This window comes from Hylobates moloch, unplaced genomic scaffold (genome assembly GCF_009828535.3).
Source record: "Hylobates moloch isolate HMO894 unplaced genomic scaffold, HMol_V3 SCAFFOLD_2, whole genome shotgun sequence".
In the NCBI taxonomy this organism is placed as follows: Eukaryota; Metazoa; Chordata; class Mammalia; order Primates; family Hylobatidae; genus Hylobates; species Hylobates moloch.
The window spans coordinates 18,375,311-18,392,516 of NW_026652277.1; the positions used below are offsets into that span (position 1 = coordinate 18,375,311).

Genomic DNA, 17,206 nt, shown 5'->3' on the forward strand with positions numbered 1-17,206 from the left:
TTTCTCCCTGTTCTTTTTTGCCACTGTAAGCAGAGAAAAAAAGTTTTTATTCTTACCCATCTCTAAGAAAAGTCAGCAGATTCAAAATTCACTGTAAGCACAAAACGTTTGTGAATCTGCATTTTATGGTGGGTACATAATGGCTTGGTAATAAATGGTTTCAGGGGGCTTGTAACTTCAATTATTGTTGCAACTGAGAATGATTGAACAACTATTTTTGTGAAATATTGTTTGGTGAAAACTCAAGTGTTTATTGGGAATTCTTTATAAAACATGGGGTGCTTATTATCTTAGGGCTTTGGGCTCAAAAATGTTGATTTATTGGGTAGAATGAATTGTTCTAGCCTGACATCAGAAGTATCAAGATGCCTTGTGGCTCCTTAAATTCAGTTCGTGTGTTTGGTATTTGCAGATGATACGTTAGCTTTAAAAATCTTTAGGGAGTCTTTAAATAAATATTGTCATGTAAGCCTGAAAAAAGTCCGTGCCTCTTCTTCCAGGGATCTGCCTAGGCACTGGGCAAATCAGATTTCATAAATACAGCTTGTTGTTATCCTTTACCTATCCTGGAAAGATAAGTCAGGAAAACAGCACACCTAATTCAATAACAGATAAGAAAAGCACACTTTTTCTTTTCTGAGAGCTGTGTAACCTGAGGATCAATTTGAATGTTTAGAGAATTTTTCTTTTTGAATTTTGTGGACATTTTAAATATATATATTTATATATATTTATATATTTTAAATATATATGTTTTATATATATAAAACAATGAGTTTATATTAAATGTGACCTACTTAAAATAGAAAAAAGAGAGCCAATTCCATTAATCTGAATCAGCAGAAGCTGAAAATCCTTTATACCACTCTTTTCTTTTTTAATTTCCTCAGCTCACATTCTCAGATGGCCCTTCTTACTGCAGAGGGGCTCTGATGTACCAATGCGAATGTTTCAAATGTACACTGCAGGTTCTCTCTGCGGAGACCTTTTGGGCTGTTCATCCATATTATTATCTGATAAGAAAGAACTTACATTGAGAAGCCAACTGTCACTCAAACTCCCTCCATTCCAGCGAGCCTTGAGGGTGCCCTATCAGCACACATCTGCCAGGCTGCCCTCATGGCACTGTCTAAAATAGCACTGCTTGCCTTGGCTCCCTGAATCAATGAATCTGCAGTGAGGCTTTACTGTGCTTTGCTACTCCATCGCTACTTGTCTTTTGCTGATCTTCAGGCATCAAGATTTTGTCACCTTCTTATTCTCAAGCGCCTGCATCACCTTGACATTCTTCGCTTCACTTTAGCTACTTACTCCTTGCAGAACCCAGAAAGCATTCCAGAAAGTTGAAAGTTTAGAAATGTCTTCGCAAAGCTGAACACTCTGATTTCCAAGGACATAACTTTCCTACTTTCCTGTATTCATTTCTCTGAGAACTTTTGCTGTTTTCACTGTTCTTCCCCAGATCATGTATGGCCAACGTGAGAATAATCCCCAGTACTTACTTTCCAGGTATTAAGTTCGAGCAGACACCAAACCTATTTCTTATTAACCCTACTTCTTTTCTCTGGGAGACACAGAAAAAAAGAGACAGAAAGGAGTGAGAGAATATGATGTGTGTGTGTGTGTGTGTGTGTGCTCATGAGCATGGGCGTACAGAAGAAATTGATACCCAGAATTCCAGAATGAAAGGCCCACTTTATCACATGCTGAATAATTATTGTATCACACAACTCTAGTTCTTTTATGCATTTTTAAAATGAGAATTTCAGTTTAAAATATGGCATTCTTAGTCATAGTCTTACCTTCTTAGAACTTTTTTTTTTTTCAATTAAAAATATTTTTCTGGGCTGGGCACAGTGGCTCATGCCTGTAATCCCAGCACTTTGGGAGGCTGAGGCAGGTGGATTGCTTAGGATCACGAGTTCGCGACCATCCTGGACAACACGGTGAAACCCTGTCTCTACTAAAAATACAAAAATTAGCCAGATATGGTGGTGCTCATTTGTAATTCCAGCTACTTGGGAGGCTAAGGCAGGAGAATCACTTGAACCCGGGAGGCAGAGGTGCAGTGAGCCGAGGTCATGCCACTGCACTCTAGTATGGGCGACAGAGCGAGACTCTATCTCAAAAAAAAAAAGTAGAGATGGGGGTCTCAGTATGTTACCCAGACTGGTCTCGAATTCCTGACCTCAAGTGATCCTCCCACCTCAGCCTACTAAAGTTCTGGGATTATGGGTGTAAGCTATTGCACCCAGCCAACTTTAGAACATTTTATTCTGAGAAAACCTGAGGTAATTTATTTACACATTACAAATTTGATAATTCTATACAACCATTTATCAGTCATAATATTTTGGATAGCTTTAGGAGAACTTTGTCAAATCTGAGATTGTTCTTCCTAACACCATTATCAATGTGGCTAGATATATGGGCAGCTTTATTTTTATTTATTTATTTATTTTGAGACAGAGTCTTGCTCTGTCATCCAGTCTGGAGTGCAGTGGTACGATCTCAGCTTACCTGCAATATCTGCCTCCTGGGTTCAAGTGATTCCCCTGCCTCAGCCTCCCATATAGCTGAGAATACAGGCATGTGCCACCACGCCCGGCTAATTTTTGTATTTTTAGTAGAGATGGGGTTTTGCCATGTTGGCCAGGCTGGTCTCAAACTCCTGACCTCAGGTGATCCACCTGCCTTGGCCTCCCGAAGTGCTGGGATTACCGGCGTGAGCCACCGCGCCTGGCCTTCTGGGCAGCTTTATGTGGAAAGTGCTTTATCTCCACACACAGGTGGGACAAGGTGGGACACCTACTGACTCAGATCTCTATTAAAATGTGACTAAATTTAAATTGTCAAATTTAAAAATAAGAATATTAAGGGTGATTCAGGATCCATTAGATGAGGATGCCTAGAGGTAAAAGTGCAGTAACCATGTTGACCATGATCCAGCCTGTGGAGACAGAGTGAGACCTGTCTCAAAAAAAAAAAAACAAGACATGACATCCTATAAATAGTCATTTTCTTTGTGTTTAGGCTGGGAATGATTTATTCATTTTAGGAAGCTGAGTAAATTATTTTATATTTAAGGCTACCAGTGGATGAATTTTCGTGTGCGTCAGAGTCACGATTTACTTAATCTGTGACAGCACCCTCTAATGGTTCCAGTTGTGCCTGAAAAATATCCGAGTGAACTTCGTGGACTTCTTCTCTGATTGTTCCCCTCAAGTCTGAAATTTTATTAATCATATTTGGAATCAAGCAGACAAAGTGTTCAAGTATTTTGAAAAATAAGAGCTGGGGTGGTGGCTCACGTCTGTAGTTCCAGCTATTTGGGAGGCTGAGGCAGGAGGAATGCTTAAGCGCACGAGTTACTTTTAAGTAATTCTATAATTTTAGGCAACTTGATTACACATAAAATTTCTTTCGTAAGATATATCTTCCACAAACCTATAACTTTCTTATATTACTTCAGTCCTTTGTCCTATACATTCCCTCTTTCTCCTTTTGGACAAACCAGTTATTCTACTTCCAAACAAAAATTACTCACTTTTTCTCTTAGCCAGAGCACATCTTCCATACCACGTAGCTTCACTTACCAGAAACATGTCTTACTTTCCTTACCATATGAAGTGTTTCTTTTTTATTTCTAGTTTTAATTACCATATGTTGATTAGAATTTTTGACTCTTAACAACCTTAATTTCTAATGAAAACCTAGGGAAAAAGCAATTTTGAACTGTCATATATCAACATTTTATGAATATACATTTTATAACTTCCAAAAACGTGTGCTTCCTCATGGAACAATTTTTTCATGTTTACCAACAGACTCAAATATATTTAGCTTCTTTATACCATATAAAAACAAGATGCCAAAGTGTATATAGTTTAAACATATGTTCAGCAATTAATGTTAATATTTTAACTTAGAAAAGACTCAGATATTTTATGAATATCTATTAATATTACATGAGATTAAGATTTCAAGTTGCTGAAAAATATTTTGATAACTATGACAAGTTCATTTATAAAGTTTTATCTCACGTTTATTTCCTTTGTCCTTAACAATTACACTTAGATTATTCATAAAAATTGAGACATTTGACAGACTTAGCCATCATCTCAAGCTATTTTCTCATGAGCTGTCTCATAGCACGTGCATATTGGGCAAGTATCCTTAAAGAAAAGCCTTAAAAATTAAATTTATGGGTCCTTATTTTGCTTCTGTGCTTGATATACACAAAGTAATGGACACTGCGCTGTCCTCTCACTTGCACATTTATTCTTAGGTCAAACTCATAATTTTATGATCTTAATGATCTAATAGAAATAAAGATTGTTTCTGCATTATATTTAATGCTGGTAATACTGAAGACATGCCTGTTTTCATTTTTTTGTTTTCTATTTTTATTTTGGTGGGTACATAGTAGGTATATTTATTTAAGGGGTATGTAAGATGTTTTGATACAGGCGTGGAATGTGAAATAAGCACATCATGGAGACTGAGATATCTATCCCTCATAAAGCTTTTATCCTTTGAGTTACAAACAACGCAATTACACTCTTTAAGATATTTTGAAATATATAGTTGTTATTATATTGGCTATAGTCAACCTGTTGTGCTATCAAATAGTTTGTCTTATTCTTTCTACTTTTTTTGTGCCCATTAACCATCTTCACCCTCTCCCTATCCCATTTTAATTAAACCAACAATATTCTTATTTACCAAATTTTACTGAAGTCATGTGAACTTAAAAAGCATTTGAGTTAGTTTCTTTCTTTTTTTTTTTTTTTTAGGGTGGAGTCTTGCTCTGTTGCCCAGGCTGGAGTGCAGTGGCACGATCTTGGCTCACTGCAACCTCCACCTCCTAGGTTCAAGCAATTCTCCTGCCTCAGTCTCCTGAGTAGCTGGGATTACAGGCACATGCCACCACGCTTGGCTAATTTTTGTATTTTTAGTAGATACAGGGTTTCACCATGTTGACCAGGCTGGTCTGGAACTCCTGACCTCAGGTGATCTGCCTGTCTTGGCCTCCCAAAGTGCTGGGATTACAGGCATGAGCCACTGTGCTTGGCCAATGCTTGCTTCTCAACTGAATTTACTGAGTTCAGGGTGGAGTCCATTAACATATGGGGCAAAAAAAGCATTTTCTACACATGAACTCAGGATGGATAGTTCTGAACAAGCAGCAGATCCACCCTGACCTTTATAAATACTTTATCTCACTTTCTTTTTGCCTTAGGGAAGGGAGAATAACTACATGAAAAGGTTAGCAGATTCAGTTTTTCTCATCAGTTAGTCACTTAAGCTTTCAATTTGCCTTTGTAAGGAGTCTATTTAAAAAAGTATAAACGTTTTAAAATTCATTTTCTGTAGAGTCTACACATCAATAGACAATACTTGGTAGGCCCCCTATGAGAGACTCTCATTTTTAAATGCATTTCTTAAAGTGCAGTGTGGTTCATCTGGAATATTCCACATTATGGCCATCATAATTCTAAATTATCTGTAGTGCGATTTTGCCATTTTTGTAAGCAGCTTCTGGGAGCTAATATTTACACATCTAAAAGGTAGGCCTATGGAGTATTCAGGTCTTTAGAAATTAAAGATGAAATTTTTAGGTTGAATCTTGGCTCTCTTAGAGCCAAGATTAAAGCCTGAAGAAAGCACCGTGGGCTTGTGTTGTGTAATGCTTTCATGGAGTACCTCAGTGCATAAAAATATCCTTGAAGCTGGTGAGCAACCTAATGTCAGCTAGCCCATTCTGTTACCAGCTTATTTTTTCACGGAAGTCTTATTTTTTAGTGGTGAGCACTGTAATAGCTTTATTTTTTTTGAGAGACAGAGTCATGCTCTGTCACCCAGGCTGGAGTGCAGTGGCACGATCTCGGTTCACAGCAACCTCCGAATCCCAGGTACAAGTGATTCTTCTGCTTCAGCCTCCTGAGTAGCTGGGATTACAGGTGTGTGCCACCACACTAGGCTAATTTTTGTATTTTTAGTAGAGATAGGGTTTCCTATGTTGGCCAGGCTGGTTTCGAACTCCTGACTGCCTCGGCCTCCCAAAGTGCTGGGATTACAGGCATGAGCCACTGCACCCAGCCACAGCTGTAATATCTTTTAAATTCTCAAACTATGCCCACCAGTCAGGTTGTAGCTTTGGCTCTGAGATCCCCTTGACCAATTTAGCCAATACTTACCCAGTTTTGTCTGACCCAGTCGGTCCCCTGAGGCCTCCCTTACTGAGGCATTCAAGAAAAAGAAAAGAAGAGGACAGAAACCCAAATACCTAAGATTTTTGAGGAGTTCATGCCTCCTACAATAACTACCATGTATTGCAACTGCTGTCAGTTACCTTTAAAACTGTAGCTCTTTCATGATCCAGAGCTTCTCCCAAAGATAGCCAAAAGAAAGGCAGACAGACAATTCCTTGAGAGCTGGCAGCAGTCAATACACTAGCTGTGCATGGGGTGCACCCACATTTCTGTCTGGCCATATTCTTGGGGGCTTGACTTAAGACCAAAACAAATAAGCCTCTATGACTTTAACCAAGACATCTCCAAAGTGGGAGCAGAAAGATGCAGCTCTTACCAGTTACTTGTTAGCCACCGCAAACCCAAAGGCCAAGTGCCTTCTCATAGCACAAACTAACTCTGGATTTGAAAGCCAAGAACCCAGGAGCTCAATGAAAAAGAGCAGAGTCTGACTTGAGAGAAACTTACTTATGACTCTCAGAGCACCATGAGAATGACAGGAAACCTGAAAAGGGGTCAGTGGTGCTTCTCCTGCATTCATTCCTCAAAGGGTCTTGGGGGGTGATCAGCAGTGTACTCTGGGTCCCTTCGGGGTCGCCAGAAGTGGCAAAAGACAAAATCATAGCAAGTTTATTTTATTTTTTTATTTTATTTTTTTGAGATAGAGTTTTGCTGTGTCATCCAGGCTAGAGTGCTGTGGCGTGATCTCGGCTCACTGCAACCTCCACCTCCCAGTTTCAAGCAATTCTGTTGCCTCAGCCTCCTGAGTAGCTGGGACTACAGGCGTGCACCACCACCCGTGGTTAATTTTTTGTATTTTTAGTAGAGACGGGGTTTCACTGTGTTAGCCAGGATAGTCATGATCTCCTGAACTCATGATCTGCCCACCTCAGCCTCCCAAAGTGCTGGAATTACAGGCTTGAGCCACCGCACCTGGCCAGCAAGTTTAGTTTAAAAATCTTAGTTGGCTTTGTTTGCGATTCCAGAATCAGGCAACCCTTTATTCTGTAAAATAGAATGAGTGTTTCAAAGAGCTGAGCAGATGTGTTTGGTTTTATAGACAGAAAAGAGCTGAAGAAAGCAGAAACAGAAAACGAAATGCAGATTGATAGTTTCAAAGTTACTTTTCTTGTAAAGGTTAAAGCAGAGGGGACTTCCTTGTCATGCCAACTAAAACTGGCTTATTTGGAGATGTGGCTATTTTCTGTCTCTCCTGATTTCTTGAAAGTTCATATGTATAACTTAGCTTCAGTTTGGTGACATGGAACTTTATTACTTATTATTTATTACTGTTTTTTGAGATGGAGTCTTGCTCTGTTGCCCAAGCTGGAGTGCGGTGGCACAATCTTAGCTCACTGCAACCTCTGCCTCCAGGTTTCAAGCCATTCTCCTGCCTCAGCCTCCCAAGTAGGTGGGATTACGGGTGGAATTTCAGTTTTGATGGCATTAAGAGGTGCCATTAGCTATAAATCACAAGAAATAAGAATAGAAATTGATTTAGCAGAGAGGAAAAGGGTGATATTAATAGCTAATTGCCTAAGGTTTGTGGGATACCAATGCAAAGTTTGCCCACTTGCTCTGCAGCCCAGAGGAACTGAAGGCATCAGCTTCCATGGAGATGGTGGCACAGGCCTGGGGCTGAAAACAGAGGAGCTGTTTGTGTCTGTCAGAAGAACACTTTGACTCCAAAGCCTAGTGAATCCCCTGTATTAGTCTTCTAAGACTGCCATGACAAAATATTACAGACTGGGTGGCTTAAACAATAGACATTTATTTGGAGGCTGGAAGTCCAAGATTAAGGTGTCAGCACCTTACTTTCTCCCAAGTCTATGTCCTCAGCCTTCAGATGGCTGCCTTATCACAGTGTCCTCACATGCCCTTTTCTGTGTGCATTTGCAATCCTGCTGGATTAGGGCCCCACCCTTATGGTCATATTAAACCTTAATTATCGCTTTAGAGACTCTCTCTTGTGGCTGGGTGCGGTGGCTCATGCCAGTAATCCTAGCACTTTGGGAGGCCCAGGCAGGCGGATCACCTAAGGTCGGGAGTTCGAGACCAGCCTGGCCAACATGGTGAAACCCCGTTCTACTAAAAGTACAAAAATTAGCTGGATGTCGTAGTGCATGTCCGTAATCTTAGCTACTCAGGAGGCCAAAGCAGGGTAGTTGCTTGAACCTGGGAGGCGGAGGTTGCAGTGAGCCGAGATTGCACCACTGCACTCCAGCCTGGGCAACAGAACAAGACTCTGTCTCAAAAAAAAAAAAAAAGACTCTATCTTGAAATACAATAGCATCACAGGGTTAGGGCTTCCACATATGAATTTTGGGGAGACATAAATCAATTCATAACAATCCCTTTTCCCACTCCCCAGGCGATGAGTAGGGTAAGGAGGATAAAGCAGCAGACGGTCAAAATGAACGGTGGACAGAAAAAAAAGGGATTCCCTAGAAGCTGTCCTGCTGAAAGGTGAAGATCCCAGGCCATTTCTCTAGTCCTGAGGCCTTTCACGGTCAGCTCTCAGGCACAGGCCAGATGAGTTGTTCCTTCTTGGAACTGCTATAAAACATCCATAGAATGCCTTTTATTAATCATGAGGGTGGAAAAAAGGGTGTGCCAGATAATTCACGGGAAGATCCTCTTGAAATTAATGTGTACTGCTCCGTAATGGAGAGGTCAAGCAGAAGAAATATTGTGAAAGTTCTAGACGTTTTTAAGTCCTTTATTATGGTTCATCTTGCTACCTAAGGAATAGATGGTTTGTTTGCAATCCTTGCAAACCTTTGCAGTATCTACAGCAATACCAGAGATAATGTTTATGACGTGCCCTGAGCTTCTTGAAGGTAGGTGGGTATATAATTCAGCTTTACATTTCCTGGTCCAGGGACAGAGACACAATTACCGCAATTGGTGCTAAAAACATGAATTCTGATGTTTGCAAGTGGCTTTTTCTCCCCCATGCATTATTATCATAACTACTTGGGAAATAATTTGTGGTATTTGAAAAGCAATTTGGAAATTTTATAGATAACCAAACCCCTTTTAACCTTACCTTTGTATACAAAAGCACATTTATGTTATATTGTCATCCTTTGGTATCTGTGAGGATTGGTTCCAGGATGTCGTGCAGATACCAAAATCTGCTGCTACACAAGTCCTTGATATAAAATGGTTTAGTATTTGCATATAACCTATGCACATTCCTTACATATACCTTATTTTATTTTTATTATTTTGTTTTTTTGGAGATGGAGTTTCACTCTTGTTGCCAGGCTGGAGTGCAATGGCACAATCTCGGCCCACTGTAACCTCCGCCTCCCAGGTTCAAGCTATTCTCCTGCCTCAGCCTCCTGAGTAGCTCCTGCCACCACACCCAGCTAATTTTTGTATTTTTAGTAGAGACGGGGTTTCACCATGTTGGCCAGGCTAGTCTTGAACTCCTGACCTCAGTTGATCCACCCACCTCCGCCTCCCAAATTGCTGGGATTACAGGCGTTGAGTCATCACACCCGGCCCTTCACATATAGTTTAAATCATCTCTAGATTACTTATAATACCTCATACAATGCAAATGCAATGTAAATAGTTATGATCATGCATTGTTTAGGGAATAGTGACAAGCAAGTAAAAGTCTGTACATGTTCAGTGCAGACATAATTTTTTTTTGAATAGTTTTGATCTGCAATTGGTTGAATCCATGAATGCAGAACCCATGGGACCCACGGGACCCAAGGATATGGAGTGTGCATGTGTGTGTGTGTGCGCGCACATTAGATCTTGGCAAAAATCCATTTGTAGATAAGGAAACTGAAGTTTGTAGAATGTGATGATTATCAGGACTAGAACACAGATATTGTGCTTCCCTTTTACTCCATTATGCTAGCATAAGTTTTAAAATGCAAATCCTGTGATTACTTAAGCATCAATTCTGAAATGCTTAAAAGTTGCATTTAAACTGCAGAGCATGTTGTTGCCCGACACTAATAGAATTTTCTTTGAAAGGCAATGCTAGATAATTTCCACTGGATATTAATAAGGTGAGTAAAAAATGTTTAAATAAGCCACCTTCGAGTTTAGCATTGGTCTGTGAAGGAGAAAAACATATAAGGAGTCTGTCAGAACAATAGCAGCAAAAGTTTGAGACATTGCTTTTGTGTGGAAAAAAAGTCCTTGTTGTGCAGAAATCTCTAGAAATGTTGCACTCTGGGGTTTGAGACGCTGAGATGATGCAATAAAAAAGAAGCTTTCTTTCTTTCTTTTTTTTTTTTTTTTTTGAGGCGGAGTCGCGCTCTGTCACCCAGGCTGGGGTGCAGTGGCGCGATCTCGGCTCACTGCAAGCTCCGCCTCCGGGTTCACGCCATTCTCCTGCCTCAGCCTCTCGGAGTAGCTGGGACTACAGGCGCCCGCTACCACGCCCGGCTAATGTTTTTGTATTTTTAGTAGAGACGGGGTTTCACCATGGTCTTGATCTCCTGACCTCGTGATCCGCCCGCCTCGGTCTCCCAAAGTGCTGGGATTACAAGCGTGAGCCACCGCGCCTGGCCTAGAAGAAGCTTGCTTTCTTAAGAAACCTGGGCTGAAAACCAATGAGGCAAGAATAGTGCCAAGGTTCAGCCACGTTTTGACCTCACTTGCCCACCTGTATTCAGATTGTGCAGATATGAAGGGAAATGAGTTTGTCTGTTTATGCCTGTTGGACATTTGTCTCCACAACAAGCTCGCTCAGTGATATAAAGGCAAAGATCCTGTATATCAAGCCATGTCCAAATGTGGTTTTCCAATCAGTGTAAGAGCCCAAGACCCTGGTGTGAGAATTGACTAGATAACTCCCCAGACTAATTGTTGTTAATACTTATATATATTTAATTACTTAATTTATATACCACCATGTTCCACAAATAATATGAAGCAACTTAATTATGATATTTATGTAGTTATTGACATTTCATGTGTTTTAGCAGGTTTTTTGTGAAGTTTGAACAGTAAGCCTCTGAGGTCAGTATGAACAGTCCATTTTTACAGCAGGAGGAACTATGGTTCATATAGATTAATTGGCTTGCTTTGCTATGAGGTAGTTATTAATATTGTCTTCCTACTGGTAGGAAAGTAAAGCTTAAAGGAAAGAAGTAAATTGTTAAAGAAGACACACATGGTTTGAGGTGCTTCTGACAGGTAGGATTTCCACTCAAATCTACTGACCTCAAAGACTATCCTTAACCCCTATGATATCCTACCTCCTCAAAATGGAACTGAGTTGCTCTTCTGTTGGTTTTAGCCATTAAAAAAAAGAGTCATTCTGTTGATTCATATTTCTAAACATGATGTTTTAGAACAGGGATGCAATTTACAATTAATTTCAAATTATTTTGGCAATATGAGACACTCCATTTTTATTTCTAAAATATTATTCCATCCAGAGAATTATGCTTGCATTTACTTGTATGATTTTATCCAATAAATACAAGGAGAAAGTTAACCACACTTGAAAAACCTCTGCTGTGTTATTTGTGGAGAGATCCTAAGTTGGCTTGAATTAGGAGTCCTAAGTTTTTATTTTTTATTTTTATTCTTTTTGAGACAAAGTCTCGCTGTTGTTGCCCAGGCTGGAGTGCAGTGGTGCAATTACGTTAGTGCAGCCTCCACCTGCCAGGCTCAAGTGATCCTCCCACCTCAGCCTCTCAAGTAGCTGGGACCACAGGTTTACGCAACCATACCTGGCTACTTTTTTATAGAGACAGGGTTTCGCCATGTTGCCCAGGCTGGTCTCGAACTCCCAGGATCAAATGATCCACCTGCCTCACCCTCCCAAAATGCTGGGATTACAGGCATGAGCCACCATGCCTGGCCTGTAGTTGACTTTTAAGACGGGATTAGAGTATTAACTTATTCTGTTTATCTTGTGCTCTCAGCAAATACATTTTCAACTTGGCAAAATATGGTTGATTACCTGTGACTCTTTTTTTTTTGAGTCAGAGTCTTGCTCTTTTTGCCCTGGCTGGAGTGCAATGGTGCGATCTTGGCTCACCGCAACCTCCACCTCCTGGGTTCAAGCGATTCTCCTGCCTCAGCCTCCCAAGTAGCTGGGCATGCGCCACCACGCCTGGCTAATTTTGTATATTTAGTAGAGACGGGATTTCTCCATGTTGGTCAGGGTGGTCTCGAACTCCTGACCTCAGGTTATCCGCCCGCCTCAGCCTCCTGTAGTGCCATTACTGTCAATGGCAAAAACTGCAGTTACTTTTGCACCAACCTGATAAGAAATTGTAAGAAGTGACAAGGGAAACTTAACATTGGATGCTATCCCTTTTGAAATCTGAAGTTCTTCTGGTGGAGACTAAAAGCCAAGGTCATTTTGAGAGACATTTTCTGAGAACTGTTTACCATGTTTATAGTCAAAGTAAATAACTGAATGAGCTGTCTACTTTTTGCTGAATACTATGTAACCATAAATATTATTCTATTGCTCCTGGCCATATAAGATTATAAGACTAAGAGACAGATATAAATGAGCCTGGAACTCTGCAGCTCAACCCCCCACATCCTCTAGGGGATGCTCGAACCTAGCTTTTGTCCTTCTGTCTGGGATGGGGTTGGTGGTCCTTGCGATTTTATGCAAACTACTGTTTATCTTCTTTGTTTTATTGATGTTGGGGTGTCAGATTTGAAATGCTCCCTGAAGGGGTCCTCTAAGAATCTAAAGCCTGGAGCTAATGACAGTGCTGCACTAATGCTCTTGTGGACATGGTGAGCATTTCTCTGCCGCCCAGTTGCTGATGTTACCTGGGCAAGGTGCCTCTTTGTGGGTGGCTGAGATCAGCCACTGAGCTGGCATAATTCAGACTCCTGCAACAGGTGACAGCCTTTATCTTTTTTTTGGGGGGGGAAGGAGTCTCGTTCTGTCCCCCAGGCTGAAGTGCAGTGGCGTGATCTTGGCTCACTGCAAGCTCTGCCTCCCAAGTTGAAGCGATTCTCCTGCCTCAGCCTCCTGAATAGCTGGGATTATAGGCGTGCGCTACCAGGCCTGGCTAATTTTTTCTTTTTTCTTTTGTTGTATTTTTAGTACAGACAAGGTTTCACCATGTTGTTCAGGTTGGTCTTGAACTCTTGACCTCGTGATCCACCCACCTTGGCCTCCCAAAGTGCTGGGATTACAGGTGTGAGCCACTGTGCCTGACCTCCTTTATCCTTTTTTATACACTTGCATTCTGCTCTGTAAATGGTTTTTAGGATGGAAAATTAATCCTCCAGTCTCAACATGTGTACTTGAACCATTCTCACAGTCTTCATCTCTGATTGAGATCTTTCCATCTTGCATCAGCTCCACTTCTATTCTGGAACTCTGTCCTTTATTATTTTTATATTTTTTGGCCAATCATCTCCCTAGGATTCTGCCAACAGATGAGATGTAGGTCTCCTCAAAGCTTTTACAACAAGTAGGTGACTAGCTTTTTACTTCCTAATATACAATGTAGACTTTTGCAAGGATATTGTGAATAATTAAATTGACAGTATTCCACAATCATTAGGGAAAAAATTAAGTGTAAAAACATAAACATTAATGGTGTTTGACCCGTTGGTCTGATGTGAATCCAAGGAAACGAAAGGAAGAGGTTCCGAGTAGCAGTTGCTGAAATGTTCTGGTGTGGAGACCTTGTGGTGGGTGCTTTGAAGCAGAAGCTGGTGCCCTTGGTGCAGATGGTGTGCGTCTGCAACCTAAGGCAGAGGAACTGGCTTCTAGGCAACTTGTTCCAGCACTGGCATGTTCCTCTAGAACTCCAGATGACATGACAAATGGCTAGCTCTGGTGCACCAGGAGGCAGAGTACATAATTCTGCGTTAAGTCCTTATTGTGGGCTTATCAACAGTAGGAGCTGGTGCATATGCCTACAAGAGTATAAAGGAAAACCAAAAAAGATATAATGAAAGAATGCTAGGGTTAGGGCTGACATCAGAAGAGAAGCAAAAAAGGGCCACATTATCTGCTCTAGATGGAGAGCCAGTTCCTCCAGCCAGCTTACCAAATCATGTCCCTTTCCTGCTAACTGGTGGAAGAAGTGCTGTTTTTGCTGCAGCCAGAGCCACCTGGGTTCGGGATCCTGGGGCCGGGGTCGTGATTATGTCTGAAGATCCTGAGCCGCCATACATGCAATCTCCTCTTTCAAAAGAACCATGGTACAGCAACAACAACAACAACAAACTATCAACAGAGTAAACAGCCTACTGAAAGAACATATTTGCAAACTATGCATCTAACAAAGGTCTAATATCCAGAATCTATAAGGAACTTACACAAATTTACAAGCAATAAACAACCCCATTGAAAAAATAGGACAAAAAACCAAACACCGCATGTTCTCACTCATAGGTGGGAATTGAACAATGAGAACTCATGGACACAGGAAGGGGAACATCACATTCCGGGTACTGTTGTGGGGTGGGGGGTGGGGGGGGCGGGGACAGCATTAGGAGATATACCTAATGCTAAATGACGAGCTAATGGGTGCAGGAAATCAACATGGCACATGGATACATATGTAACAAACCTGCACATTGTGCACATGTACCCTAAAACCTAAAGTATAATAAAAAAAAAAAAAAGAAAAAATGGGTAAAGGACATGAATAGACACTTTTCAAAAGAAGACATGGCCAACAAGCATATGAAAAAATGCTCAACATCATTAATTATTAGAGAAATGCAAATCAAAACCACAATGAGATCCCATCTCACACCGGTCAGAATGACTATTACTAAAAAGTCAAAAAATAACAGATGCTGGTGGGATTGCTGAGAAAGGGAATGCTTATACACTGTTGGTGGGAGTGCAAATTAGTTCAGCCAGTGTGGAAAGCAGTTTGGTGATTTCTGAAAGAACTTAAAACAGAATTACCATTCAAGCCAGCAATCCTATTAATGAGTATATACCCAAAGGAATATAAACCATTCCACCGTGAGACACATGCACGTATATGTTCGTTGCAACATTATTCACAATAGCAAAGATATGGAATCAACCCAAATGCCCATCAGTGGTAGACTGGATAAAGAAAATGTGGTACATATACATACACCATGGAGTATTACATAGCCATAAAAAGAATGAAATCATGTCCTTTGCAGCAACATGGATGGAGCTAGAGGTCACTATCCTAAGTGAACTAACACAGGAACAGAAAACCAAATACCACATGTTTTCACTTATAAGTGGGAGCTAAACATTGAGTACATATGAACAAAAAGCAGAGAATAATGCACACTGGGGCCTACTTGAAGGTGGAGGGTGGGAGGAGGGTGAGGATTGAAAAACTATCGGGTACTATGCTTATTACTTGAGTGATGAAATAATCTGTACACCAAACCTCTGTGACATCCAATTTACCTATGTAACAAACCTGCACGTGTACCCTTGAACCTAAAATAAAAGTGAAAAACAAAAATTCCAAAAGAACTGTCATTTTCAGATGACTCAGATGTCATAAAACACTGTGATTCAGCCAGTAGAATGGAAAAAGAGAGAAGCATGTATTTCCAGCCACCTCTTTCTGTGTTTCTGCCCAGGACTTGCCTCACATTGAGAATGGTGTTGTGGCCATCCTCACCAGGCAGAAGATGGTATAGCTGAAAGTGAGAGGCAACACAGTGAAACATAACGATGGCTCCCAAATAGCCTATGAAAACTGCTTGATTGCAACAAGAGGTCCTCCAAGAAGTCTGTCTGACATTGATGAGGCTGGATCAGAGGTGAAGAGCAGAGCAACACTCTCTAGAAAGACTGGAGACTCTAGGACTCTGGAGAATATTTCATGGAAGTCAAGTCAGTTATGGTTTTATCGGTGGGGGCTTGCTTGGTGGTTAACTGGCCTGTGCTCTTGGCAGAAAGGGTTGGAGCCTTGGGCACAGAAGTGATTCAACTGTTTTCTGAGAAAGGAAATATGGGAAAGGTCTTCTGCAAATCCCTCTGCAACTGAACCATGGAAAAAGTCAGACGAGAGGGGGTTAAGATGATACCCATTGCTATTGTTCAACCGGTTGGAGTCAGCAGTGGCAAGTTACTCATCACGTTGAAACATGGTGGGAAGGTAGAAACTGACCACATAGCAGCAGCCGTAAGCCTGAAGCCCAGTGCTGAGTTGGCCGAGAACTGTGGGCTGGAAATAGACCCAGATTTTTGTGGCTTCTGGGTAAATGTAGAGCTATACGCATGCCCAAACATCTGGGTGGCAGGAGATGCTGCATGCTTCTATGATATAAATCTGGGGAGGAGGTGGTTAGAGCACCATGATTATGCTTTTGTGAGCAGAAGATTGGCTGGAGAAAATATGACTGGAGCTGCTAAGGCGTACTGGCATCAGTGTTCTGGAATGATTTGAGCCCTGATGCTGTGTATAAAGCTATTGGCCCACAGTTGGTGTTTTTTCAAAAGCAGCTGTGCAAGACAACCCAAAATCTGCGACAGAGCAATCAGGAGCTGTTACCCGATCAGAGAGTGAAACAGAGTATGAGGCCTCAGAAATTACTCTTCCTCCCAGCACCCCTGCAGTTCCAAGCCTCCTCTCCAAGGAGAGGACTACGGCAAAGGTCACATTTCTGATCCCAGGGACAAAGTGGTCATGGGGATCATGCTATATGGAACATCTTTAACTGAATGCCAATAGCAAGGAAGACCACTGAGGATGGTGAGCAACTTGAAGATCTCAAAGAAGTGGCCAAACTATTCAACATTCATGAAAACTGAAGCCCACAGTGGAATAGACAAGCCCTTCAGTGTCCCTGAGAGTGGGTTGCATGGGTAAAGGAGCATTTTTTAAAAATTCAGTAAACTTTCTCTGTGTATATAAATGTGAGTAATCAAGTCTCTTGTGAATGTTTTCAACCATGTAGGCAAATTCTTAATTTTCACATCATGAAAAAAATCTGATTCTTCTAAAAACAGTTAAAGAATTAGGAATTAGACA

At 41.1% G+C, this 17,206-nt stretch overlaps 1 pseudogene; it reads left to right on the plus strand.

Moving 5' to 3' along the window:
• Window positions 1–13,883: 13,883 nt before the first annotated feature.
• Window positions 13,884–16,986, plus strand: LOC116476356 (apoptosis-inducing factor 1, mitochondrial-like; annotated as a pseudogene).
• The last annotated feature ends 220 nt before the right edge of the window (window positions 16,987–17,206 follow it).